The sequence below is a fragment of the Opisthocomus hoazin genome, chromosome 14 (genome assembly GCF_030867145.1).
Source record: "Opisthocomus hoazin isolate bOpiHoa1 chromosome 14, bOpiHoa1.hap1, whole genome shotgun sequence".
Classification (NCBI taxonomy): Eukaryota; Metazoa; Chordata; class Aves; order Opisthocomiformes; family Opisthocomidae; genus Opisthocomus; species Opisthocomus hoazin.
The window spans coordinates 16,577,421-16,602,883 of NC_134427.1; the positions used below are offsets into that span (position 1 = coordinate 16,577,421).

At 44.3% G+C, this 25,463-nt stretch overlaps 1 long non-coding RNA gene across 1 annotated transcript in view; it reads right to left on the reverse strand.

Moving 5' to 3' along the window:
- Positions 1-25,463, reverse strand: part of LOC142363150 (uncharacterized) — a 38,678-nt gene that overhangs the window by 11,068 nt on the left and 2,147 nt on the right. The window contains exons 2-3 of the long non-coding RNA XR_012765535.1: positions 19,473-19,561; positions 18,381-18,592 (exon numbers count right to left, since the gene is read on the reverse strand). This is a non-coding gene — a long non-coding RNA (uncharacterized LOC142363150). The remainder of the gene's footprint in view (positions 1-18,380; positions 18,593-19,472; positions 19,562-25,463) is intronic.

Sequence of the window (25,463 nt, forward strand, 5' to 3'; positions counted from 1 at the left end):
TATTATTCTCTTTGGTTAATTCAGAAAACAAAACCCACACTAAGTGTGAATAAATGTTCCTTCTTTTGTTCTTCAAGGGACTGAACACATACACAAAACCACATGCTCTTAACCTAGATCTCTCAAATGTATCCTTCATACACCTCAAGGTAATGACCCTGACAGGTGATCACTTCCAATTTTCCCGTGTCTGAACATCATATTTATCACTTGCTGGTATACAAGTGCCGATCTGTATCCATATCTACACATACCTCCAAAAAGAAGGGAGAAGAAAGCACACATGATGAGGCAGCACAAAGATTTCATTGGTACGCGCTCCGATGAGTCACTTTATTTACAGGCACCGGACCTGAGTGGATTCTCAGGAAATCTTTATAACATGCACACCCTCACGTATTCTGCATTTGCATCAGTGTTGGGAAGAAGATGCCTGAGTGATGCCTCATACCAGTGCAGACAACCCTGTCCCATGAGCATTCCCTTGCAGGGTTAAATTTACCAATACAGATAGAGTCACTGTGGAGGGGCCACTGGCAGCGGCAGAGTTGGAAGAAGGAAGCAGTAACCGGGTGAACTGCTGCACCGGTACAACTGTGAAATCTCCGCAGCTCCACCCAGAACACAAGTTAGCAGAGGAGCTGGGTTTGGGAGCATCAAGTGCATCTCGGAGTGCATCTAAACTTTGTTCACATGGATAAGGGCTGTCTCTTTCTCCTCACCAACTTTTTATAAGACAACCAACCTGATTCCAAAAGCACTAAAACCTCCATGACTAGCACACAGATCAGACCCTCTTCAGGAAAGTTTTGTTACTTGCTGCTAAGAGCTGGTCTGAGGTTCTCTGCAAAACATGTATTTAAACTGTGCCTAGATGTCTGCACAGCATGACGTACCTCGCAGACCAACACATGGTTCCCAATATGTCTACTGTTATAAGTCACAGCCTTTGTGCATCAAGGATGTCACAGGATAGGGCAAGTGAGGAGAACAGACTATTGCATTATGTCTTATGTCATAGAATCCTAGAATCATAGGTTGGAAAAGACCTCTAAGATCATCAAGTCCAACCATCTGCCCAACAACACCATGCCTACTAAACCATATCCCGAAGTGCCATATCTACACGTATTTTAAACACCTCCAGGGATGGGGACTCCACCACTTCCCTGGGCAGCCTGTTCCAGTGCCTGACCACTCTTTCAGGAAAGAAATTGTTCCTAATATCTAATCTAAACCTCCCCTGACACAACCTGAGGCCATTGCCTCTCGTCCTATCACTAGTTACCTGGGAGAAGAGACCAATACCCGCCTCGCTACAACCTCCCTTCAGGTAGCTGTAATGAGCAATAAGGTCCCCCCTCAGCCTCCTCTTCTCCACACTAAACAGCCCCAGCTCCCTCAGTCACTCCTCACAAGACTTGTTCTCCAGACCCCTCACCAGCCTCGTTGCCCTTCTCTGGACGTGCCCCAGCACCTCAGTTTCTTTCTTGTAGTGAGGGGCCCAAAACTGAACACAGTACTCCAGGTGCGGCCTCACCAGTGCCCGGCACAGGGGCACAATCACCTCCCTACTCCTGCTGGCCACACCATTCCTGATCCAAGCCAGGATGCCATTGGCCTTCTTGGCCACCTGGGCACACTGCTGGCTCATGTTCAGCCGGCTGTCGACCAGCACCCCAAGGTCCTTTTCCACCAGGCAGCTCTCCAGCCACTCCTCCCCAAGCCTGTAGCGTTGCATGGGTTTGTTGTGACCCAAGTGCAGGACCTGGCATTTGGCCTTGTTGAACCTCATACAGTTGGCCTCAGCCCATCGATCCAGTCTGTCCAGATCCCTCTGCAGAGCCTTCCTACCCTCCAGCAGATCGACACTCCCACCCAACTTGGTGTCATCTGCAAACTTACTGAGGGAGCATTTGATCCCCTCATCCAGATCGTTGATAAAGATGTTAAACAAGACTGGACCCAAAACAGCCCTGAGGAACACCACTCGTGACCGGTCGCCAGCTGGAACAGGATATTAATTAGTGTAGAAGACACAGCATGGACGTAAGGACTGAAAGGGACAGTGTGGTTGTTGTGACCCATTCCCTGCTGCTACCAGTACCTTGTCTCTTCTCTTTCTTCATCTGAACAAGCTCGATATCAAGAGTAATCATGCTCTGGGAGGGCTGAGACATTTTTTGGGTGCATTGGCCCAAATCCACCAATACTGCATAGCACTGCCATGGCAAATTGACATCTATGGATGTGCCTTGTACCTGGTAAACAGCAAGGCACGCAGCATGCTGCCAACTGCATATGCTCTCTCCATAGAGATCAATATAGTCATTGGGAAAAAACTACTTGCCAAATCTCTGGGTGCAGCATGAATATCAGGGTGAAAATGAGAGGGAAGTACTACCCACATAAAGCAAGCAGAAAGCATCCCCCTACAAGTCTGTTAGCAGAGAAAAAAAAAATCTCACTGCAAGAACTATGGCAGGCTAAACTCTACATGCACCTAGGAAAATGACTGCATCGTCAAGAGCTAAATGTTGTCTGGACAAACACAGACCTTGCTTTGTAATGTCTGCTTTAGTTTTTCTCACAGTCTAGTTAGCTTCAGGATCCAGCCTCAGGCTTGAGCTTCACAATCAGCAATTTCCAATCTAAGTATCCTCGTGAGCACTATGGTGCATGGAGCTTAGAAGAGCAAAAAGCATACGTGGGCAGAGCCCAGGAACCAAATAGTCCTGAAACTCAGTTTCAGCTCAGATTCATTTTCAGATTTGCCTTCATGATGTCTCATCTGCTATCTGTTATGAGGGGTGGAGGAATCAGTTTACACAAGGTCCAAGATACGGATTAAATGCTCTCTGATGACAGGCAGCATCTGACATTTAAAGAACAGTAGCACTACCTATCAGTCCATAAAGCCCTGAGGGAAGGATACTGTCTGAAACAAAAATTAAGCCATGGTGTAGCAGTTGGGCACAGGAAGCAGAGATGTATGTCTTCGCCATAGCAGGGGTTTTAACTTCCTGAACATTTCATCCGTTGTTATTACCTTGCTTGAGACAACCACTTTCCTCTCTGTTTGTCCATCTGCAATTTTCCAGAGAAAGAAAAACGATCAGCAGCTTTTCTTTCATCACATACTTCACATGAAACTAACTTCTCTGAATTCTCCTAGCACATACAATGTCCCTGCTGCTGCAAGATAAAATGTGTCACTGCTCCATCTGCTACTCATTTGCTGATAAGTCTGTATGGCAACATGCTGCTGAGCAGAATATTCCAAAAAACAAGAAACTGTGCAGCCCAACAGATCTGGCTTTAACAGAGTTAGGGCCAGGTCTCATTAATCATTTTGCTGTGCTGCCTACAGTACCTGGTGGAGCATTAAGATTGCCTCCCTGATTCAATATTTTGCGGTACCGTCATACAGCAGTTAGACAAATCTTCATTTGGTACAGGAATGGAGAAACAGAGGCAGCAGGAGGTTCTCAATGTTAAATGATTCCTTATTTCAGTACTGCTCTGATATTCATAGGCAAAAGTCCTTAGTTTTGGGGCAAGGAATGTTGACAATCCAGGTGCAGAATGTACCCAGTTGTCACCCTCCCCCCTATTGTGTTAAAGCTATATCAGAAGATTCTGAAACTCTAAGGAACACGGTACTGAGGCATTGCCAGCTACTTTGGATTCCTGCCCAGTGCCTGCTTACCAAGCAGAAGTCTTACCTCTTGTTTTGGAGGAATAAACTGCCCGTCAACATCAGCCATGGAGCAAAACTCAGAGGAACATGGTAAGAGATGTGCAACCTCTGACCACCCTCAGTCGAGGCTTCCCACCGCGCACAGAGATTCTGCAGGAAACTTGATGGATCTACCACTATGCTGGCAACAGCCAGGGAAATCTCCTGGTGACCAGCTCTGCCCCAGGGAAGAAATGCCTGCTTTCTTCTCAGGGCTTGCCCTGCTTGGGCATGATTCGCTAGTGGAGGTAGGTAAACCTAAAGAAGCTGGGGTGTCCCATCATCTCTCAGTCAGGTACACAGGCTCCATTAACATCAAGTAGAATGTAAAACATCCCACATCACCCTAAATGGCCCTCGCTAAATCAGTCCCATGGATGTCCCATTGGCTTGGATCAAAAAACAATGGCTATGACACCTACATCTCCTCCCCTCTTCTACCCTGCTCAGCACTGCTGATGCATGGTCCTGCTCTCCTCCGGCAGCCCAGCTCACTGCCCAACAGCCCTCTTACTCCATCCTCTTTGTTCTCACCACAGCATCCCTCATCCTCACAGCCCCACCACCCCTGGGTGCCCTGATATTCTCCTTCCCCTCTACACTGAGGTTCTCCTCCCCCTCTACACTGCCCTAGTGAGCCCCATCTGGAGTACACTGTCCAGTTCTGGGCTCCCCAGTTCAAGAAAGATGAGGAGCTACTGGAGAGAGTCCAGCAGAGGGCTACAAGGATGGTGAGGGGACTGGAGCATCTCTTCTACGAGGAGAGGCTGAGGGAGCTGGGCTTGTTCAGCCTGAAGAAGAGAAGGCTGAGAGGGGACCTTAGAAATGCCGATAAATATCTGAAGGGTGGGTGTCAGGAGGATGGGGCCAAGCTCTTTTCAGTGGTGCCCAGAGACAGGACAAGGCGCAACGGGCACAAACTGAAGCAGAGGAAGTTCCAGCTGAACAGGAGGAAGAACTTCCTCCCTCTGAGGGTGACCGAGCCCTGGAACAGGCTGCCCAGGGAGGTTGTGGAGTCTCCTTCTCTGGAGATATTCAAGACCCACCTGGACAAGGTCCTGTGCAGCCTGCTGTAGGTGACCCTGCTTCGGCAGGGGGGTTGGACTAGATGACCCACGGAGGTCCCTTCCAACCCCGACCATTCTGTGATTCTGTGATTCTGAGATGTCTGAACCTACAGAACCCTTACTCAGACCCAAGCAGTGTAAGAAAATCTCCTTCTCCTCAGAGGGAAGACTGGAGAAGCAAAATAAAAAGCTTTTCCACTCAGGTCATTTAAGTCTGACTGGCCCTCCATCCAGCCGCATCTGAGTAAAGACTGCTCCATTACTTAGGGCCCAGGGAGGCCTCTGGCATCCCAAGAGCTCTTAACCTGTTTTCCCCTGCAGAGGAAGCAATACACCCAGGACTGTGTCCTCTTTATATCAAATTAACTGGAAGCCACACATTTGAAAAAAGATTCCTAATAGCCATGTCTAAGTACATTTTTAAGATTTAAAAACAAAAAATTCAGTCTCTCAAACATAAAGGTTATTCTATTTTTCAAACTAATTGAGATGAGGAAATGATGGTTATTTGCACTTCATTTTCATTTTTCAAACCAGCTGCAATCAAAGAAATGCCTGATCTCTATTGAATTACAATCTGCCTTTGAACTCTTAATGTACAGCTCTTTCCTGTACTTTACATAAATAATGTTGTTACAGTACATGCTCAGTCACAAAGGATACACAGACAGACAGATATAAGAAAAGTGAAGAATATGAAAGTAAGGTGATAAGATTTTCAAGGCAGAAACACATTTTTCTACTTAACCATTGCCTAAGGATAACACTGTTTGAAGCACAAAGGCATGCAGCTCCTCATGTTTGATGAAAAGGTTACTAAAAAAAGAAGAGAAGAAGAAATTACATTTCCCCCCACTCTTTCTGACTTGAGTCAGAGGAGAAACCAAACATGCCTAAAGGGGAAGGCAGGCAGCTGCCTTAAGATACTTTCTGAAATTCAAGTTTTTGCTGTAAAACTATTTGGTGAAGTCATAGTCCGGGCTGACGTTGATAACGCAGGATCCTTAAATTTAAAAAGTCAGGTTTCTAAGAGACCTGGTAAAGAAGAGCCCTAAAGGGGAATTGTCAAAGAGAAGCTATGACAGTATACTACAATGTCATTACAAACCTGACGATCTGACAAAGGCAAACATCCCTCACCAATAGAGAAGTGTGAATAACTGATCTGTTTAGATCAGTGGCTCAGCTGGGGAGAGAAAAAATACTTTAGGTAGACCTGAAGCAATTTATTTTACAATATATATTTTAAAAAGATTTTTACATATATATAAATGTTTATATGTATATATATTTAATAAATGGTGACAATTTGTTTTGGCTTGAACTACTCATTTCAACCCCAAATGATTTTGTTTCACTTTGCAGTATTTCAAATAACAGCAAAGCGTAGAAGTTGCCAGCTGCACACTATCACAAAACCAGCAAGACATCATATCTGCTAATTCAGCTAGGGAAAGAAAAATCTAGAGAGAAAAGAAAGATCTGGAGACATATCCTTTTTCTACCCAGCTCAGAATACGATTTCAAGTCTGTTTATCAGGATAGTTTATTAAGCACCCAGACCTCTCTGGACCAACTCAGTTCTGTTGAAATTGGTCTACTTTATAATCAACACTGGAAATTATTCCTTGAGTCTGCAACATTGTTTTTAAACAAAAATCAGGCATTATATGCCTGATTATACATAATCTCCTATTGCAGTTGTTCTTCTGTTTATGAAATATTTATACACCTTTTAGAAGTAGGGGGCGTGGTGACTTTACAGCTCGGAGGTTCAAGCATTCACATGGCATACAAGAACCATCCAAAGTATTTTACCATAGCTACAGTAAACACCAGGCTTGAAAAACTGGGCCTAATTCTGACCAGAACTTTCCAGCTTGACAATTCTCCCTAGTTAAATTTAATTTGATTCAAAGCAAAATGTCTATGTATAAATCCCAACCTTTTGAAATGGCTCCACTGCTGTCACTGTACATGGAGCTGCTGCAGGACAAACAGAGGAATCTCCATCTTGATCCGGAATCAGGACCACAAGCCTGTTCGGCAGGGCCTGACCATCCCAAAAGCAACCTCAGCCACAGCTAGAAGTTTAGCTATACCCTCCAGTAAGGGCTAATACCATAAAGTCTCTCTCCTTGTCCTAGATCTCATGACTGCCTCACTATGCTGCTTCCAGCTCTTCTGCAGTCATACTGTGATTTAACTGGCTCCTCCAAACCCTCCAAGGCAGCAAAAATCTAGCAGCAGCTACCTGAAAACTTCAAGATCCCATAACAAGGCAGGAGATAAGGCTAACCCCGCTACATTGCGCGAACCAGGGCAAACAAATAAAGCTGCTCTGCAAGTCCTAATTGCTCATTACCGAGATGCAAAGGAGAGCAAATTTGGATGGCTGGAAGCAGCAATCTCTTGTTAATACTCCTCCAAGCAACCAGTCTTAGTCTCACCCATGGTCAGCAATTACCACAGCAGCCTCATGCCTGTGACGCTCTCCCCTGCGAGCTCACGCACTAACCACGCTTGCAGTCACTTCTGAAAAAAGGCAGCTGGCAGCGAATTGTGTTGGCTGGCCACTTAGTGGATTTTTACAGAGAAGGGATATTTTGTAAAAGGAAGTCTTTCAAAAGGAGCAGAAATGAAGGGTGTTTATAAAACTAACCGGAATCCTTCCCCACGGCATTCTGAACAAGACATTCCCAACAGCCTTAAGGTTCAATGTCAGCAATGCAAGGGCCATTGATGGATTGAAAAGGCACACCTCTCTCCGTAATTAAAGGGTAACTTCCTTTCTGATGACTTCTGTGGAGTGACAGTGAGTACGTGATTAACTCAATACCCAGAGAACTACACACACAGCCATAACACCCCAGAAGAATCAAGCACTGACAAGGTGGAATGAAGGTGAAGGAATTTTAACCAAATCTTGAAAGAAGGGAAAAGTTACCGACAATTGGAAGCAGAGTCACACAGTGAGAAAAGTTGAGCAACAGTAAAAATCAGCGATAACACTAACTTGCCAGTAGATCTAAAAGCATTTTAGGTTGGGTGTGTGTTCTTGCACCAGTTGGTGAATCCCTTGGTCTGCGTACTGTTTCGCTTACATTCAGCATGTACTATTTGTTTCTTCTCTGCATCCTCAACCACGAATAATTTCCAGAGAAAGGCCTAATCAGTCTCTGCTGTCTTTCAAAACGCAGTGTCAGCTACAGACATGTCAAAGGCTAGGATTCATGGCAAAGAAACACCTCACAAAGAACAAAACAGGCTTCTAAGGAACAAGGCAGAGATGCCATGCTTTAGTTCAACAGATTTTTTTGAGAACCATAGACAACTCACAGCAGCCTCAGCACGAATCTGAGGCCAGCTGCCTGGGTTACTATTGGTATGAGGAGCCCTTCACTCACTTTATCAGGAGTCAGGCATAAATTTGGGACACCTCTCTAAAAAAATACTGGTGAAAACTGCTTTCGCTCTGGAAGTTGGTGGCAGGGTCTTTCTGTACTCAACTGATGAGTAATCCCATCAAAGAATTTCCCCAGAAAAATGATAACTGATGTCTGTAGTGAAGGTTTTATTCTCTCAGATGTTACAAGCCCAGGACAGTGAGAGGTCACCTCCATGGAGCCTGAGAACATACCCTGCCTGACAGAGCTTAGGATCCTGTTTGATTGCCTACAAAGTGCCCATCAACACCCCAGCCTCTGCCAGAGCCGGGCTGGGGAAAAGCATTTCATGGGCAATGGAACCAACCAGCTCTGTGGCCGCAACCTTGAGAACTCCCTGCCCCAGCAGTGAAAAATCTGTCTCCTAGTATCAGTACTGCATTCACAGAACACTTTTTCTTCTCCCCCCCCCAGTCTTTCTAAAAGTTCAAAATTCTCGTCTAGTCTTCAGGTAGAGCTTTAAGAGCTTTACAAATCCAAGAGACAAACTTTTGCTTTTATACCTAATACAGTTGGCTTCCAAACCTCACAAGTCCACTCACGAGTCTATTTATTCCTCATCTTCCCCAGCTGGGATACAATGATCTGCTAATCTTTCAGGCTTGCAGCAGCCAAGGCAACACAACTATACTTTCACCTAATTTATCACACTCCTTTTGCCTTGGCCACAGCTTACATCAGCTTTCTTGCTTCCTTCCTGCTCCTTCCCTTGGGTCCTTGAGCCATCCTACAGAGTCTCATTAGCTGAATAATTTTAGAGCAAAAGGGTTCTGTTCTTGCAGGATTTGCTGGAGTCTCCCTGGTTACAAACAGACCTCCCTGAAAACCAGGACTCACAGAGGAAATCCCAGTCATGACAGAGCTTCAGCTTATATCAAGGAGAACAGCCAGCTGAACTAGTAGCATGTTCTTTCCATACTAAACATACTTCTGTCCAGGGCATCACACATTCCAGCTTTCCAGCAGGAGTAGCTGTAGTTCACGCCTGGCTTTCAACCACAGAAAGATCTCCAGCTCAGCTGCGACACGTCCACACTTTCCTACCAGAGCCACTGAGCTAAGCTCTGCAGAATGCACGAAGCCCAGTCTTTTGGGAAGGCTCACCTTGCGCTCCAGGGTGAGCACCTGTCTGAACATGCACATCTCAAACATCCCTAGGCCTGCGGTACATGAGTTGCCCAATGACTCTGCTCTTGCACGTCAGCAAGTCTGTCAGGCCTCAGATTTTGCTTGCTGTGCCTGCAGAGGATCTCTGTTCAAGAGAAATGCCTGTGTCCTGTCGCTACACGGAAATGCCACACGTGCTCTAATGCAAACCACAGGCTCTGAAGAGACAGGGTCCCCTTGCTACTGTGGGGCTGAAAGGGCCAGTGCTCCACCAGAAGCTCTGTGCAACAGGGCAGGAAGAACAGTCACCTTCTGCCCCACTTGCTTCCTGCTCCGGGCAACAGCACGTTGTGCCGTGCCTGTGGCCAGACCTTCGCAGGCCCCTTCCAGGTCTGGTTCTGTTCCTCCCTTCTCACAGACTTGTGAAGAAGCGAAATCTCAGCTGTCGGGGTGTTGGCGAGAGGAGCAGGGTTTCTAGGTGAGAAGAACAGGCCAAATGCTCTCTTTCTATCACCCTCCAATGTGACAGCTTCACAAACCTGCTGACAGTCCTTGAGAGCTGATGACATTTTTCAAAACATTGACAAAAATAGACAAGCACTTCCCCCCTGCCATTGAAAAAACTCATCAACTATTTCCACAAAGCCCTTCTGCTCTCCACCCTTTCTCTGACCACCTTCACAGCCACCTCTTCTCTATCAAAACATTGACGTAGACTCACCTCATTCCATAGTAAAAAAAAAGGTCTTAAAGGGAGCAGCTGACATCCCAACCCATTAAGAGATGCTAACATTTTAATAGCAACTCCCATACGCTGTAAATTCTGGTCCTGTGCCCTTACACAAGAAGAACTCCTAGTGACTCCCCATGAAAAGATTTGCTTGAGTGAGAGTTTCATGTAATCATTTAACACAATGTAAATGAAGCCATTAGTACCTGTAACTAACATTGGAAATAAAGTCCAGGGCTCACTGAGCTCACAGTTTCAAATTAAAAGGAAAAACAAATATGTTTCTAAAAAGATAATTCATAACTCATTGCTTGTATCTTGGCTTGCTGTTAAAATACTTTCATGTTTTACATCCATTTCAGTTTAGCAACACTAATAAATCAATTTATTTCTGTAACCTGACTACATACACTTGCTATATATACAGCGTCCTTTGGCAATATGCAATAAATTGAACTTAATAAGTGTAATGTCATTAAAATTTATTTTTCTTTTCAAAGATACATTTATTTCCTCACTTCTTATACTGAACCTTTAAAACCTATAATTAAGCCTCTGTTGAACATAAATGTTCCAAGCTATTTATTCTAGAGGGGCAATCCAAATACTTTACATGAGCAGGAATTTATATGCCCATTATGAACCATTAGCTGGCCTGGGAACAAACCTGCAAGATGGGAAGCATCTTGCTCATATTCAACTTGAACTTAATATACTCATGTTCAGCATATTCCCAAGTCCTCTGCAGAACTAGAATCAAAGTTGTTGACCAGATTAAGGGGCATGAAATCCAGCACCTTGAAGGATCAAACTCTCACAGATAAACTATGTTCTTGTGGCAAGTACTGTGATATGCATGAATAACCAGTTATCACAGGCAGAGTAAAACCACACACTTCTACTAGAACCCAAAATCCTAAGCAATTGAGATTGAACTCTTACAGGGGCTAGGTCTGTTTATGAAATACAGGCCTTCTTCCTAAGCTCCTCAGAAGTTAGCTTTGCTCTGCGTGGCTCAGATTTTGAAGAATTCCTCCCGTTTCTGTCCCTCCGCCTCCAAGTCACTCTTCTCAGGCAAGAGAGAACTGATGTGAGACACACTCACTCCTTGTTCCCTTTGCTAATTAAAAGCTCACCATGCCAAGCCAGAGCTGTACAGAGCATAATTCTGTAGAATTCATTTACACACATGAATTCTGCTTTCCAGCTGAGGCAAATGAAGCTTTAGAAGCCTCCAAAGACCTCATGTGCAAGCAAAGGATGAAGTGAGCATGGCAAGAGTTACAGCTGAATTGCAGTTCTGCAACTTGATAGTGTCTTTGCATTCCTGGAATTAGCTGTATGCCCTACCTAGCCTGCTCCAGCAAGTCCAAGAACATACCTAAAGCACTGACACTGTTATCTGTCTTTAAAATACAAGGTCACAAATAAAAGCTACACATGCTGCAAGCTCTCAACCCTGAACACAACATTTTTCCACTCCACGTGAGCCAGTACTATATTCTGGCAAGAGGGAAAATATGGAAAGTCATGTTAGTGACTGAGCAGCTATGAAGCTGGGTGAAGGAGAGCCACGAATACACCAGGACTGTATATTGGCTAGAGAGCACTGGCTCCACTGGGATTCAGCTCTCAGTGCTTTATTTGGTTTTACTGATATTTTGGTAGGTTCCTCTATATCATTGTATTCTTCTTATGTTGAACTCTATCTGCTATCGCTCGCTGTTTGATTCATCTACAACTGAGCAAGAGACTCAGAAGGGAAAGAATGAGAGAGTTGTGATGCTGGAAAATAACGATGCACAAAGTGTCATCATATAATTATTAAGAGAAATACTTGTAAAAAACACTAACATAAAGATTCTCTTAGTTGGAAAGAAACAGTATGAACTTAACACCTGGTCTCATTAATATGCATGAAAACCTGCTTTCAAGATAAATAACAGCATTCATGTAAACCATTTAATATAAAATCAATCATGCAGAGACATGCACGATCCAATTGATGCCGAAGTTTTAATTTAATGTTTAGATCACAATTTTAGCTGTTTGAGCATCAAAAATAAATAACAATCAAACATAAATAATTACTTTAGATTTGGTTTCATCTTCAAGAGACACACAGCCTAGCAAAGGTGGTCAAAAATTTGGGACTTAGGGAAAAAATACTCCCAAAATACAGAGGTTCTGTAATTTGAAGAATTGTCTCCAGTTCATGGGAAACTAGATTATGGCTTCCACTTCTTCCCTCTTTATATTAAGACTAGCCATATTTGTGTGAATTTCTTAAACTTCCAGGATGAAGAAACTCTAAATATTCTTGGAAGTGATCCCCTAGGAGGAAAATCAGAAAAGTCAAGAGATAAATCAAAAAAGAGGTCGAAAGTCTCAGTCAAATAAAAGCTTCCTCAGACATCCTCCACTATTCAGTTTGGACTAACATTCAGATTATTAAGACCATAGTCAAGATGGACACGGTAGTGTAATGTAAGGGTTAGTCTGCCCTCAGCTAAGCAAGGACAGGCACGGACAAGAAAGGAGACACTCCGTCACTGGGACAGGGCTTGCATCACTCTTTGATTTCAACTATAGATCTTCTTGTTCCATCCTCAGGTAAATGCTGAGCATCAAGAACTGCCAGTAAATCCAAGTGAGACCTAGAGCTATGGGCTTTGTCTTCAGGTCCTTGGTAGTTCAGGTCTCCATTCAAGGAGGACTATTTAATCAACACAGTGGGAAGTGAGACACAAAGACTTCTGACTATTCGTGATATTCTGACCCACCCAAGCAGAAGCAAAGCACTGCAGGTGTCAGGCATCCCTCCAGTCCTGAGCCCTACCATAACATGGCCTAAAACCACAGAGGATGGCAGTGACAGTGAATCGGGTGGACCCACTCCCTGCTCATCTTCCTCTTTGTTACCTTCTTTAGGGACGCTACGTTCAGCATCATCTCACATCTCCTAGAGACTTTTCCATGGGAAGGATGACCAGTCAATAAAAAAGGAATCCAAATACATGTTACCTCAGTGGTTACCTCCAGAAAGGCTATTCCTAATCCTACTCTCAGCTCATCCCTCAGACTTCCATCTCCAGTGATAATATCCTAATAGCTTCCTGTCTCCTCCTTTGGCCCTTCTTGGAGAATAATCCATATTTCCTGTAACTACATTGTTATTTCAATAAAGTAGAAATGAGTCAACTTCCCATCTAGTCCCTCTGCTTCTGCTATGGGCTTTAGCTCACTCCAACTTGAGACAACATCGGTCATATTCCAGTACAAAAAACAGACATCTCCAACCTTTGGTTTTCTCATTTACTATGTTTTGACTACAATTGCTTGGATTTCTATGATAGCCAAGTGGAGAGATCCAGGAAAAGTCACAGCAGACATTATTCATGTCATACTTAGCAGTTCTTTATGATTAAAATTCTATATTCAAAAAGGTCTCTCACCTTATAGCTTAATCAGAGAACAGATTTTATTCACCTCCCCAAAGGCACCTTGAATGTTTGTTTACAAATCCTGACTTTTCAATAAAACACCCTTCTCCTACAAAAAAACCCACCTCTCATAAAAATAAAGTTAATTTTCAGTGTTTTTGTGTTAAGTAACCTCAAATTAATTACTTGTCTACCAGCATAACACTTCACTGTATCCTGCTTCTACACACACTGGCTCTAATATTTCTATCCTGATGCTTACCATGAAGTTCTTCTCTCCAGTTGAATAACTCAACAAATTGCTGTGATGTACATAACACAGGTAATAACGAGCTGGCAAACTTCACATTCTCATTAAGGTAGCCAGCTATCTTGTAAGCTTTTGTTTAGCAATGATTGATAGACCATTACTAGCAAGCAGAAAAAGATGCTGTAGCAAGTCATTTAGTCCAATTCCACTCATTGCTTATATTCATTGAGGAAAGATGAAGATCCATGGAGCACAGCTTGACCATAAATAAGAATGCTTATATGAGATTAGAAAGCCCTCATTAATGCGAAGCAAGCCATGTAATTCCAAAATGAGCAATCAGAAGAGAAATTTCTGTGTGTGTGTTCCTGCACTAGAATGTTTGCAAATCGAACAAAAATCATCCTTGAAACCTCAGCTCACCCAAAAAGAGTCATAACTCACCACCGCAGCGGAATATTTTTCAAGCTGTCCAGTTAGGGAAGACGTTGCAGTAAGGCCAGTCAGTAAAAGCTGCCATGACAACAAATGGCTGAACCTATTCAGAAAGTTTGGGTAGCTCTTCAAGCATTTTAATCAGTTTTGTTTGATTAGCAAATGTATCACTTTCCCCCTACTGACAAACTGTGCCTGTGCATGCTACCAATCTGCACTGGGCAAAACGCTCCCATCTCCACGCAGACATGGAACGAAGCAAGCTGGAGAGAATACCTACAGCACTAGCAGTAACTCAGAGGGGCCGGCATGACAAAGGCATAGGTGCCTGTGCATCCAGTCTTCTCCTGGCTCCTAATTCTCCTGTCATACTGTGCCTCATCGTCACTAAGCATCAAACACAGTCCTAGTATAAACAGTTCTCACACAGGATCAGAGACAAATGTTCTGAATTTGCACATTGGGTTTTCACATTATTTTCCAGTTCCTTCACACCTCATTTCAGTACTCCCTGTGTACTCCTATTACTGTTCTTGGAGCTACATTGTCCCTGTGTGGTGCTACAGCATCTAAAAACGATCCATTTTTTCAGCCTCGGGCCCTTAACTTTGGGAAACAGTCAGATCCAGTTGACGTACTAGCTAAACATTGTACTGCTGAAGTCTACATTAAAAAAATTTATGGAAATCCCATCACATTGAATAGCTCGGAGCACTACAACATATTCAGTGCCAACTGCTTATACACAGAAGAACAAGCAGATATTGGCCAATCTCCTGGCATGCTGAAAGCCGAGATACTTACGTACATTCTGAGCATACGACACTGGATTTAGCTAGCAGGGAACAGCTCAGGAATAAGCTCATGACTTTAGGTCTTTTGCCTGGTCACAGTCTTAGTCAGGCACTATATTCCACTCTGCACAAACAAGTCCTTATTTGTTCACCCAGAAACTTGAACGGAAAGTTTACTATGCTGGATATTTCAGTCTATTTGACTAAAGTGGATTCACAGATTTCAGATGAGTAGGAGTCTTCTGTATTGGCTCTTTCTTACTAGTCTGTACTTGATTTGTGACGTGGACTACACAGAATTTTCACTGTTCTCACTATTTTTCCCTTCAAAATTGCAAGTTTTAATGAAAGATACAACATGAGAAAGGAAGTTTCCACTAAATTTTGTGTCTAATTTTCAGCCCATTCTTTATCCCACCCAAAACATACCCAAACATAGTGTCAGAAAATAGTTGGAAAATGTTACATGCTCACTGCTGAGAGAAGCTCAGAATTGTGTTGTGTCAGAGCACGTCTTTATGCAGCAGACAGATGGAATCTTGCCTTGCCCTTGAGTGTGCAAGCGCTGTAACTGCTGCCAGCACAGCAGCTGGAGGGCCTCAGGAGGAAAACAGAGGAATGCAAAAGAGAGCTCTGACGGGTGGCTGCCTTCTTCATAAGTCGTACCAAAATCTTTCACTACTGTGTTGATAGCACCACAGACAAATTCTTTGTTTGGGACTGCTAACGCAGTCTGTAATCCATGGGCTAGGGCAGTCAGGTTAAAGACTGGGCAGAGGTAAGGATCTATCCAGACCACTAGTTCACATTAAAAATGCAACACCTTGATTCTTGCTAGAATTTTACCTTGGGATAACAGTATAAAACTCACCAATTTTCCTCAACAAAGTAAGGCTGTGAGGAAAGGTACTCTCATCTAAGCTGTTCGCAGTGATTCGTCAGGGAAAGAAATGCTTAGAAAGGGAGAACTAGCAAACAGCTGGTCCTTTAAGACATGGAATTAAAACTACTGCAGCCATGGCTGGGGAAGCAATACTAGAGGGGAGTGATCCTACCTTCTTCTGTGTGTACCTCCCAGGCAAGCATCTTATTGTTATGCCAGGCTGGTTGGCCACAGATCCAGCCCCCTGCGCTCTTTACACCTTTCTGCATCTCCACTGCCTAGGGACAGAACAGTCCTTGCTCCCCCCAGAGAACAGAGCCTGCAATTCTCTGTGCATAAATGGGACAAGGGAGAGCTCGCGTGTTTACTGCGGGCTAACAGGAGAATCAGAATGATGCTGGCCCTACTCTCACAGGCTGCCTTCCATGTATAAACAGTCAAGCCCTCAGAAGATGCCCATTATTGCTGAGTCTGGAGAGCAACTAATTTTAGTCAGTAGCAGAGCTTTTATAAAAGAAATTCTTCGTTAGCCAATCCTTCATTGTTGGAAGAGAACATCTCTTTCACCTGACAGACAGACTTACATAGTTCTGTCTTCCTGGTGACACTAATGAGTAACTGCTCTGGGGATAGTTCACCCCGATCCCTCTGGCTGGCTTGCTTCAAGCTATTGGCTGCTGACTGCACCATAACTCCCTACTACCGAGATAAATCCTCCAGGGTAGCACATTCTCTATACGCTACACTTCCTCTATCTGCTTCCCCTCTCCTCAGATCTTAACTTTATTCTCTAAACTTAGACCCACCACAGATCAGGCCATGAAGTGTCAGAGAGTGCCTTAAATACGAATTCATTCTCCTCCTCCCACATAACCCTCACCTGCCATCACCTCCCTGAATATAGTTACCTTCACTCTGTCTTCTCCATCCTTTACTCACACTTTGGTCTTTTACAGGCTGAGTAAGATGCAGATCTACTTGGAAATGTGGCTCCTGAAATTTTCCATAAGATTCCATGCTTATTGTCTCTGAGTGACTCCAGATCAGATGTGTTCAGTTCATAAAGGCAGTCAGGGGAAGAGAACCAAACTCGGCAATGTTTCTGCCAGCTCAAGAGTGCAGCTGCTATCCTGCCTTCCTCAAAAGGTTCTGCAGGATGAAGCGTACATTTTGAACAGCTCCCTGCAGGAAAAGTACCACTGTTCTCTACCCTTGTCCCTAGGACTAGCAAGGCTAAAATCCAGTCCAAATTGAGTGCATCACTAAAGCCATTGGGTCTGATTCCATAGGCACAGGGAACAGATCCAGTGCAAATAACAGTCATGCATTTACCAAAGTCCTCATGTTTCAAATTCACAGGACCTAAGCCTTCTGTTTCACCCAGTGACTCTCTCACCCTGAGACTAGCTCCTAATTCCATCCATCTTCCCACCCTTTCAATCAAGTTACCAAAACCAGTGCTGATATTAAAAGCTGACTATAAACTCTCCTCTGGCTTCCACATCTGGTACCTACCTCTTCCTGAGTCTACTCCTTTCTCTCCTCTTCCTTACCCCCTGTGTGTCATCTCCTATCAGTGGAGGCTACTGTTTTAGTGGCAGCGCCTGCTAAACTGCTTTCCAAATCATTGAGCAAAGCTGTAGCAGAGCAGCAAATGTACAAAGTTTTCATAGAACTTCATGCAGAAGCATAGCTCTTTTTTCTTTTGAGTAATGTCAAGACTTGGACATTGTATTTTTGCAATGTTAAGGGGTCGGTGGGCCATTCTGAGCCTGAGATCATGACCTCATGAGATGAAAGTTCTTCATAGCGCTAAGCTAAAAACAGTTTCCCAAGCCACTGAGAACTAATCAAATCAGATGGAAACAAGAACTGCACAAGACTCAGGGCAGACACAGACAAGAGGCTTGCAGTTTCTGTGTGCATCTACGTACAAGGACTGTTTTGGGCTCAATGGTAAGGACATGCTTCACTAAGTGGGCTCTCCTTGGGCACAAAAGAAGGGCAATACAGACCGACAGGAAGCTATAAAGAGCTCTAAAGACATCTGGACACTAAAACATCAGGCACTGATCTGACTGGCAAGACTGAAGTTATCAGCTGTGAACAAATGAGAAGAAAAGCAAAGGGGTAAAATAAATATAAGAGAATGCAAGACATCCAGACAAATAATAATAAAAAAGTTACAGTCCAGAAGGCACATAGGGTGCTAGGAGTGAAGCAGCCTGAATGGCTCACAGGGATACAGCAGCCAGGCTAATTTATCGAGATAGCAAGATGACATCTTCTAAAACAAGCTAAATTAATTATTTGCCTCAGTGCTCCTGAAGGAGAAAAGAAGCTGACAGAAAATGACATGTCATATAACTCTCTGGGTGACAAGGAGGCGAACTAGCAGAGATGCAAGGGTTGAGGCCTATATATCCCTCCTGTGCTACTTGGCTGCCCAGGGTAAATCCTTTAGTTGGTGAATACAGACAACATACCAGTGACATGCCAGCAGTGCTCTGCGATGGGGAAGGTTCTGTCTGGTCATTTCCATGAAGCTCAAGACAGTCTCTAGGTCTGATTCTCCTTTGCCACAGCCTTCATGCCTTCATTTCTGCCAGCACAAAGTGACTATGAAATTCTTTCAAATAAGAATTCTCCTTTTTTTCTTGGTGGCAGCTCAACACTCCGTGTTCACAGGTATAAATGTCTAGACAAGGTGCAAAGAAAAAATTCACGCATGAACTTATGTCGCTATTCACAAGGGAAACAGGTCAGAAGCCTTTTCCAAAGTCATGCAAAATTAACAGTGGGGAGACCTGACCTTCATCAAGCTAGGTGCAGCCCCTGTGAGCTCTTATTGCCTTGCTGCAGGTTGAAGGGGTTGCTGCCTTCCTGATACTGAAGGGACCTCAATGTAATATAGATTTCCAGAAAAAATAAAATTTAGATCATAGTCAGTTTTTCTCTCAGCATCAATGTTAGCTCCACTTTTTCCTTTTCATAACTCACTTTCATTACAAAATAGCTCCCCTTAGTGACTGAGGGTACCCGTGCATGCAGCCTGTGCAGCACGTTATAACCACTCTCTGTTACACGAATGCCCAGAGACCAGCGACTGTCTCCAGGGGCCTCACTCCATCCCCCAACCGAATCAACAGCAATACTCCCGCTGCAGGAAACCACACCTGCAAGGACATGATGTTAGAGGATTTATTTAAATATAACCAACTTACCAGAGCTAAAACTAGGGTAAACAAACTCATTTTGATTAATAAACAGGGACACAACAACTAACCAAAAAGCAGAACGTAAAATTCTTTTTCATGCTTTTCCAGATTTTCAGAACTACATTCATGTTCAAAGCTTGAAGTAAAAAGCAGTAAAATGAGACCTGCATATACAGTTGGCATTACTGTTGTTTTACTTTCCATAAGCATAGAAAGACCTTCGGATACCATGGTACATAGATCATGAGATTGCAAGGTGCAATGTTATTTAGAGTCATTAAGAAGCAGAATTACAGACAAACCTTATCAAGATCTGTTTAACCACATAGGTAGAGGAATATTGAAGAAGTGAAAACATACTTGCAGTTAAGATCTTGGAAGCTATAATAATCCAGAAATTGTCTGCTCTTCTTGCACAAGTCTGACCAATTTATCTGTCCGCTGCACATCTGCTGCCGACAGTGAAGAAAACAACATTGCATAGTATTATCATCACACACAATGCAAGCAGGTAGAGTTGCATATAGACAGATGAACTTAAGGGCAGGTGGAATAATGGATAAGCTACAAAATTCTGCAAATATATTTAAGTAAAAGAGCCTGAAATGATGCAGTTTGCATTCCCTCTTTTCAGTTGTCAGTGAGTTGGAAGATCATGGCAATTGCTCACTTCAGACACACTCGAGAAGGTAATCAATAGAGAAGAGAGAGTAATAACGCAATTTAATTTAATATAAATAGAGTAGGATAATAAATCTCTCTCTAATCTATGAGATAAGTCTTTTCCCATTATGTTTCATTCTGTGCTCCTAAAACAGCATGTGTATGAGTCTCTGATGAGATATGAAAAGTGCAAAACTAAGCCACAGAGGTATGCATAGAATTGTATGTGGAATGCTATAACTAAGCAAGAGGTCATGCAAGACAAGGATAAATTTTTCCTCTTGACATTTCATAGATGTTCTTCTAGCTTTGCAAGTAACTGAACTGCACTACAAGCTCCACAGCAACCGACACACCTGAATCGGTGATACCTTAGAACAATGCATTTTGGGGCATCTGTAGCAAACTGGTAAGAGATGAGGACATTGTTGCAATTCCAAGTGACTGGAAACAACCTAGATCAAAGCACTCATGTCAGCATGTCAATAGTTACATACTCTGGCTTAGTCCAAAGCCTGTTGTCTCCACTGGAGGACTCTTGTTGAATCCTACACGTTTTGTGAGTATCAACACAATTTCTAAGTTCCTGTCCCAACATATCAAACTCAAGTAATGTTTCCTGGGCATGGTCTCTATTAATTATGCTGAAGTTCTGGTCAGGAATGAACAAATGGGAAACCATTTTAGAGCAAACAAGAAAAATCTGCACCTATTGCTTAGCAGATAGGAAAAAGGAAACCAAGTGTATCTTCAGTAGCCACAGGTTCCAAATTCCCAAAGTTATAAGTAACAAAAAATGTTTTATATACATATGATATTTCAGATCTGTGCTTACATCAGAGGCAAGTGAAACTCACTCCAATAAGTATCAGAGGTTCACAGGTAGAGGAAGGTGTAGTATCTCTAAAAAGAGATTACTCTAGGGCAGGCTAAGCAAGCAAAGAAGCCACACTTCGACTATGTTTGCATATGTTGCACTATGTACAATGTAAATTATTCCAATACAAAAGGATCACTCAGGGATGAAGAAAGTACAAGAGACAGCTGCGGCATAACACAGGAACATTGAAGTTATTGTCGGTTTAGAAGGTTTTCTGAAATAAGAAATTAAAATTCTACTCCAAAGAAATACTGGGCCATCCTGGGGTCCAACACACCCAGATACCCTACAAGATCAGCAAAGCTCTGCACGCTCCTGGCTGCTGCCGATGGCACAAAAAATTCGGTGTCCAGGGAAGTGAGGTGGCTCTTGTTCCCAAAGAGCAAGACGACTGTGAATTGATGTTTGCACACAAAAATAGCTCTCAATACAAGATCAGCCGGACCCCGAGCTAATCAATAATTTCAGGATGGCAGTATGTAAGGGCATGTTGTGCTGGAAAGAAGAGTTAATCAATGCTTCATTATACTCTGGCACTCAATATCAGATGCTGCAGGATGTTCCTAGTTGCACGTATTAGAGTGTGGTGCTTTTTGCCACAACACAGAACTCTCAGCAAAAAGCCCAGAAGAAACAGGGCCCATGGTTAACCTACTCATCTGTCAACACTTCTTGTATCTGGCATGTTCCCTGAGCCCTGTTGCTGTTGGCAAACCAACTCCCAAAAAACACACAGTGACAAATTCTGGTCCTAGTCATCCCCTCCAGCTCCGTCTCGTGGATAAGGCAACGGAAGGAAACACAGAATGACTTGGCTTGGAAGGGACCTCTAGAGGTCATCTAGTCCAACACCTCTGCAGTGAGCAGGGACATCTTCAACCGCATCAGGTTGCTCAGAGCCCCGTCCAACCTGGCCTGGATGTTTCCAGGGATGGGGCATCGACCACCTCTCTGGGCAACCTGTGCCAGTGCCCCACCAAACTTATAGTACAGAAATTCTTCCTTATATCTAGTCTAAATCTCCCCTCTTTTAGTTTAAAGGCATTACCCCTTGTCCTATCACAACAGGCCCTGCTAAAAAGCTTGCCCCAATCTTTATTATAAGCCCCCTTTAAGTACTGGAAGGCTGCAATAAGGTGTCCCCACAGCCTTCTCTTTTCCGGGCTGAACAAGCCACTCCAACAAGTCCATGTCTCTCCTGTGCCGAGGGCTCCAGAGCTGGATGCAGGACTCCCGGGGAGGTCTTGCCAGAGAGGAGCAGAGGGACAGAATCCCCTCCCTCGATCTGCTGGCCACATTGCTGGGGATGCAGCCCAGGGTACAGTTGGCCTGCTGGGCTGCGAGCACACATTGTCGGCTCCTGTCCAGCTTTTAACCCATCAGTACCCCCAAGTCCTTCTCATTAGCGCTGCTCTCAATCCCTTTACCCCCAAGCCTGTATTGATACCAGAGGTTGTCCTGACCCAGGCGCAGGACCTTGCACTTGGACCTGTTGAACCTCATGGCACGGAAATGCCATGACTTATCCTGTTGTCTTGCTTCCGATGGGATCAAGACACAAGCTAGAGGAAAAGTAAACTGAGGCAATAAAAAGTGACCAACTTTTGTATCTTCTTTGCCTTAAACACACAGGAATTAGGCTCTAGGTTCAGTCTTAATCTCAGGTCCCCTAAAATTTTTCTAGCTTTTCCTCCAAAGTTCTCCAAGAGACCTGGCTGAGCAGCAGGCTGAGGGGAGTTTCTGACAACGCACACTGGCAACGGGCACAGGAAAAAACAGCCCAAGTAGCTTTAGTGGGGTTTACGTACAAGTCTGGGACTATGACCATCCCAGGATAATCTTACTTCACCCAAGAGCAGAGGGAACCCCAGTTCCCAGACGAGATGATGTAGTGATAATTCTCTGGTATCTTGACCCTCTCTCTGGGATTTCCCCTCACAGAAACACCTTGGGCCATGTGTTAAACACTTCTCTGTGCCCCTCTAGTAAAGTGTCTGGTTCTGATCTGAAACCAGTGCTGCAGGATTGCTACTGGATTAGACAATCTAACTCTGTTTTGCCTGACTTTCATTCAGTCTCACATCCACAGATCATGAAGATAACACATACATGAGGAGAACTGGACCAGTGGCTTATGGGGCAGGGGACAGCACGCAAACCAGCTGTCTCTTCCACAGCTGGTTAGCTATGCAGTGTGGGCTCTTTTCAGCAAGCCAGAGAAACATACGGGGTGCACTCCTCCATAAACTGGTGCCAGTTTCCTGCAGGTAGGGCACAGCCGTTTTCTCGTAGTCACTTCTCTGGTCATTGTTGCATTTGGAGGACATTTCCTTCATTCACTTATGGCATTGGCACTGATGGAAAGTGTTTATCATCTTCCTCGCCAATCTTCCATTATTATCCCACAGCTTATTAGCAATTTCGTTATCCATAATATCCACTTGAAGCGGCAGCTCCCAGTCACATTGTTAGGAGAGCAAAATGATGGACAGTTAGCCAGGGGCCTAGAGGGTCCATCAAGGGAACCAGAACACAAGCACTCATTTGTAAAGCGCTGTCAAACTATGGAGGGCAATGAAATAGGCAAAGTGAGGCCTTGCACAAAGAAAAACCCCTTTGTTCAGCATCCTGTCCCACAGAGCCACTTCCTGCTTAGTACAAGGTCAGTTCCCCTGAGCTGTGTGCCGATACACAACTGTGGAGTGCCAGACTCCTCCAACTTCATTATTCCTGTCCTTTCCACTCCTCCTTGCTTGTCAAATCTCCTTCATTTTCACTAAACAGAAGTGTTTGCACACCATGACACTACTTAAAGTCTTGTAGGTGAAGATAACCCAGGGCCTGCAATGGCAAAGGGCCTGAACCCTGGCAGGAAGGAAGGTATAGTTCCTAATTATGGGCTCTACATCAGTCCAGCTCTCTGCCTAGAATCCCCACCTGAAAGGGAAGAGAACGCACCTGCCACACACCTGAGGGAGACTGCGAGATTTGATGTCTGACAATTCTGGGCTTGTTCAGCCTGGAGAAGGCTGTGAGCAGACCTAATACATACTTACAAATTTCTGAAGGGTGGGTGTCAGGAGGCCAAGCTCTTTTCAGTGGTGCCCAGTGACAGGACAAGGGGCAATGGGCACAAACTGAGGCAGAGGAAGTTCCAGCTGAACAGGAGGAAGAACTTCTTCCCTCTGAGGGTGACGGAGCCCTGGAACAGGCTGCCCAGGGAGGTTGTGGAGTCTCCTTCTCTGGAGATATTCAAGACCCGCCTGGACAAGGTCCTCTACAGCCTACTGTAGGTGACCCTGCTTCGGCAGGAGGGTTGGACTAGATGACCCACAGAGGTCCCTTCCAACCCCTACCATTCTGTGATTCTGTAAGATGAAAGGCTGTCCCCAGAACAAAGTGCTGTTTCAAAAGCATGTGGTGCTCGTGTCATCACATTACCTTTGGCAGCTACCTTGCAGACAGCCAACTCAGTGCCAACAGGGGCAAAGTGCAAGTTAAGAGAACTGCAATGGAGCATTGGATTGCATCCTACTGTACTTTGGTCATAGCCAAGGACTCAAGACCACAGAAGGAAAACAAGCCTGCTAGCTAGAACTGAGGGCAACCAACTTTTGCTGGGCTCCCCAAATCCACCCTAAGTGTTCAAAACAAAGGAAACCGTTCACGAGTTTGTGTTAATTTAACACTGCCAGGGGACAGTAACTCTTCTGCCATCTTGTTCTCCAGGGTTACCCTGCTGGTTTGCCTACAGGAAGAGAGAAATACCTGCTATTGGCAAGTTCAGGTCCAGAAGTCTTTCCGAGAAGCTGCTCTCCATGGGACAGGAGCAGTTGCTCAGTGGAGCAAACAAGGAACAAAACAGAATCCTGTTTTGTTCTAACCATCAACAAGGAGTCACCGAGTTAAAATCTCATGTTTCTTTCTGATACGAATTTAGGGCTCTTGTTCACAAGCACTTTCAGGCTGAGTTGCAGCAGCTGAAGAGGTCAGGTATAAACCAGCAAGAAAGGTTATCTCTTCAGCTGTTGCAGCCAGTTTCACACAGACTGCGAATTGGAGGCTTTGGCCACTGAAAGCTCACAGTGTAGCATGTTCACAGGCTGGAATCAGCGGTGGTTTAAGTTACAAAACAAAGCTGTGAACTGTGAGGGCTTGGGAGCCTGCTCTGGTACCAGTGATGCAATCTCTGCAGAGGAGCAAGGGCTGGCTGGAAGTACTGCCTCACGCCAGTCAGCTGGGGTCATGCGCCCTCAGCATCCTGGATTCCTGCAGCAAGTCAAAAGGATGCCGAGACCTTGACGGCTCAGTCACCTTTGAAAGTAAGTAGTGTCCTGGAATGCACAGAGATTTTTGATACACGTGCAAAGCCTCTTGTGCTATCTACAGCCAGATGCTGCTGGGATTCAGAAGTTATTTCCTACCCTTTGTGTCTGTTTGGCTGGATGCCCAGCAGTCTGAAGTGTCACTCACACTCAGTCTGAGGTGTCACCTCTATAAGAGCTATTCATACGGTCCTGTTAAATTTTATGTAAGATTCACACCCGGGTACTACTAGACCAGTTATTTTTGCCTTTTTCTTCCTTGGACTTTCTGTAGAAACATTCATACAGACTGAGTAACAAGTTGTTTAGATAGGGAAGGAAACAGAAGTTCCCTTCTTGCCCTCTGTCCATTTACTCTTGTTTCTTCTTAGATACTACCAATATTTGAAGTCTGAAACAAGTTACTTTCATATGCTTTCCTGGGATGCTGCAGAAAACAGTAACAAAGTTTCTGGAGACGACTAAAGCTCCTCCAGTCGCAAA